This window comes from Hylaeus volcanicus, unplaced genomic scaffold, assembly GCF_026283585.1.
Source record: "Hylaeus volcanicus isolate JK05 unplaced genomic scaffold, UHH_iyHylVolc1.0_haploid 12195, whole genome shotgun sequence".
In the NCBI taxonomy this organism is placed as follows: Eukaryota; Metazoa; Arthropoda; class Insecta; order Hymenoptera; family Colletidae; genus Hylaeus; species Hylaeus volcanicus.
Window position 1 is genome coordinate 156,737 of NW_026533145.1, and position 4,190 is coordinate 160,926.

Consider the following 4,190-nt stretch of genomic DNA (forward strand, 5'->3'; position numbering starts at 1 on the left):
GGGGGGCTAGAGAGTCCTGAGCTTACCTATGACGGGGTTAGAGGATACTATACTCAGAAATGGGGGGCTAGAGAGTCCTGAGCTCAACTATGAGGGGGCTAGAGGGTACTATACTCAGGAATGGGGGGCTAGAGAGTCCTGAGCTCAGCTATGGGGGGCTAGAGGATATTGGACTGGGGAATAGGGGGCTGGAGAGTCATAACCTTAGCTATGAGGGGGCTAGAGCGTACTATACTCAGGAATGGGGGGCTAGAAAGTCCTGAGCTCAGCTATGGGGGGCTAGAGGATACTGAACTGGGGAATTGGGGGCTAGAGAGTACTAAGCTAGGCTATGGGGGGGGGGGCTAGAGAGTCCTGAGCTTACCTATGAGGGGGTTAGAGGGTACTATACTTAGGAATGGGGGGCTAGAGAATCCTGAGCTCAGCTATGAGGGGGCTAGAGGGTACTATACTCTGGAATGGGGGGCTAGAGAGTCCTAAGCTCAGCTATGGGGAGCTAGGGGGTACTATACTCAGGAATGGGGGGGTAGAGAGTCCTGAGCTCAGCTATGGGGGGCTAGAGGGTACTATACTCAGGAATGGGGGGCTAGAGTGTCCTAAGTTCAGCTATGGAGTGACTAGAGGGTACTGGATTCACTGCGAGGGGTGGGGGTGCTTGAAGATATCGGGTCAGCTACGGAATGCCAGAGAATAAGCAGAACAAGTACGGATTCTGAAGATCTACTCGCAATCTATAAAACTGTAGATATAGTCGACTAACGTTCAATGTAGGCATAGAGTCCATATTGGCCTTACGCTAAGGACCCATGGCCTTTTTTCATATCATCGACGTTTCAAGCTTAACCAGAGTACGCCGAAAATTACGGCTGTCCTCGGTCGGTGTTTTCCTACGCTGTCGCCGCGTGGCGAGAAGAACCTTCGAATCGCGATCTCGTCAACCTAAAGGCTCTGGCCCGGCCTAGAAACGCGGCGGGTTCTCACAGAGAATTCCGGCGGGCCCGAGGGGGGGCGGGAGGGAGTGGCGGTGTCAGGGGGTCAAGCACCGAGGCAAGAAAGAAGAGAGAAGTCGTAAAGAAGTCCCAGCCGCGGCTCCAGCGACAGATAGAGATTTGATTCCGATTAGGGGCGCTGGTTTTTTGGCGCAGCACGAGTTAACAGAGGGCCGAGTATGATCCATGCACGTCGGCGAGAATCAGGGATATCGCGTTGCCAGAACCTCGAGATCCGACCGGCTGTATCGAGTTTCGTGCCTCGTTGTGCACTTTTTGGCCCTTCCTCCTTCGCCTCCCCAATCCGGGGCCCTTCTTTCTCCCCGTCCTCCCAAGACGCGCTGATTTTTCATGCTCGAGCAACGACGAAGAATCGAGAAGAGGAGATGTATCGGTATTACTGTACACCTACGGAGTACGCGCTATCGCTTTCCCAACTACCTCTGTTCCATTTCGTCGCGACTCCCTAGTCTGGCGATCCGAATTTAGTTGGGAGAAGTGACGATAGGTTTTTGGGTGGAAGAGAATTATATATCGCGCAGAGTCGTCGGGTGGTTCGGTTGTATGTTTAAAAAGCGTACCGTGGTGAGAAGTTGACAGATTTGGAATGTCGTGGGGTACAGAGAATGGAAGATGATTCTATCGAAGCTCTAGAGCTGTAGAGCTCTATGTAGGAGCGCTAGGATACTTTAAAAACGACCTGTATCCCATTCGTTCTTGTCTCTGCGCTAGTCTAAATGGACTCGCATTAATAAGATTGCGATGATGAATTGCGACGTTGGGTATAAAGAGGTCTGCGGGCCAGAAGATGACTCTAGCTGACGTTCTAGAGCTCTGTATTATTTATATATCACTAGAGTCTTCTCAACGACGCCTTTTCTCTCCATTCATCCTTTGCGTTTTTCCAACTGCGTTTAAATTAATAGAATTGCAATGTTGTCGAGCATACAGCGATCTATAGACTGGAAGATTACACTATAAACGCTCTAGAGCTCTATATGATTAGAGCTAGAGCTTTCTCAGCGAGAGAATTCCTTCCATCCCTTTCTCTGCGATATTCTAACTACACTTCAATTAATAGAACTGCGATGCTGTTGCACATAGAGCGATCTACGCACAGGAAGACGACTCTAATTGTTCTAGAGCTCCATATAGTTCTTACAGCACTAGAGCTATATCAACACCGTCCTGTTTGAGGTTCTATGAGGCTGTCCCTTGAATTTCCGGCACCAGTCTACTTGTTTGTGCGTGGAATTGATATAATTGTAATGGTGTTGCAATTATAGAGCTCTATAGAGTCATAACTATAAATCTCTGCAATTATAGAGCTCTATAGAGTCACAACTCTAGATCTCTGCAATTATAGAGCTCTATAGAGTCATAACTATAGAACTCTGCAATTATAGAGCTCTATAGAGTCACAACTCTAGATCTCTGCAATTATAGAGCTCTATAGAGTCACAACTCTAGATCTCTGCAATTATAGAGCTCTATAGAGTCACAACTCTAGATCTCTGCAATTATAGAGCTCTATAGAGTCATAACTATAGATCTCTGCAATTATAGAGCTCTATAGAGTCACAACTCTAGATCTCTGCAATTATAGAGCTCTATAGAGTCACAACTCTAGATCTCTGCAATTATAGAGCTCTATAGCGCCATACATATACAGCTCTATTTACCTATACACCTGTTTAAAAGCTCTTTCAAAAGCTACCAATAATCCAAACCTAACGAGTTTCAACCGTAATCGTCGCATTATTCCTTCCAACCACACCTGACTTTTCACATTTGCGAAAAAAATTACAAAGTCGCGTGTTTTATAATCGCCGACGCGTTAACGAGCGCAGGAGTTACGAGCACCATGCACGTTTCAGGTTTCTCTTTCACTCTCAGCCTCTCTCGTTTCGAGCGCGCCAATTACGAGTCTCATTCTCGATGCAGAAGAGGTCACTCGAAACGAAAAGTCATTTGCCAAAGGTGTCAAGAGCCCCGCAAAAGGAGGGGGAGAGGGGTGTTTTGGCACACGCGCTCGCGTGCTCGAAAGTGGATAATCGAGGTTCAATCGTTGCGCACCGGGATATATCTCGATGGAGCTCGCCCCGAAATTAAGAAGCGCCGTATTAGTTTTCAATCTCCCACCCCTCTTTCCCCCTTCGATTCAAGCGCCGCCTTAAAAAATTCACTGCATCGACGTCTCCGAAGCGAATCCACTAAAATTAATATTTAAACGTCAACTGGCCTTTCATTTTATATTTATTTCGATGTCAATTGCTCCTTGATTCGTTTGTAAATTTAATTCACAATCTTCCCGATTTGCAAAAATTTACTCTATCAATATCTCGAAGAGAATCTCCCGAAATGAATATATCGATTCCGATTGTTCTTTGCCCCTAAAATTTATATTTTCCTCTAACTTTTTCTTTTTTTTTTTTTAAATATTATTGATGGTCTCCGAGTGCCTAAAACTCGCAGAAATGGACACCTTAAACGTCCCAAAGAAAATCTCCCAGAACAAATATCTGAAAGCCAACTGTTTTTTTTTTTTAACTGCCTTTCCTTCTCCGAAAAGTATTATCGACGGTCTGTTATCGTCCAGGCCGGCTGTTAATGTTTTACAAAATTTCCAGGAATTTCTCAGCGGCCCGCAGGGCGGTCCGTACGACGACATAATTAAATATCCGCGCGGTAATTAACGAGGTAGACCGAGACGCCATTAGGCGATCGTTGAACCGCACAGTCACGAGCGACACGCGAAAAAAGAAGTCGACGCGTGCAGTTGTCATGGTCGTTCACGGGCTTTTTACGAGCTCCGGGGGTGGAAATACCCCCGTGTCGCGTGAGGATGGCAACCCTTTTCGCGAAATCACCCGCAGTTGTCGAATAGGAGGCATAAATTGTCGCGGATAAATTCGGGAAGGCGAAGAATTCCTTGCTGCGAACATTAGGATTGCTCCGAAATAAATAATGCAATTTTTTTAAAATAGTTTTCATTGGTTCCTGTGCTTGCAACATTTTGTACAAATTGGGGTATTACGATCTGATAAGGAATTGATGATGATAGAGGTGTTTGGGAAATTCTAGAGGCGTCTAGGTGATACTAGAGGTAACCAGAAAAAGTCTAGAGCCATCTACAAAAATTGTAGAGGCCTCTAAAAATGTCTAGAGTCATCCAAAAATATTCAAGAGCCATCAAGAAAA

The 4,190-nt window shown here is 46.0% G+C and overlaps 1 protein-coding gene across 3 annotated transcripts in view; it reads right to left on the reverse strand.

Moving 5' to 3' along the window:
• The window catches only part of LOC128882834 (GATA-binding factor C-like), a 139,250-nt gene that overhangs the window by 118,838 nt on the left and 16,222 nt on the right, over positions 1-4,190 (reverse strand). The gene's annotated exons all lie outside the window — the stretch shown is intronic.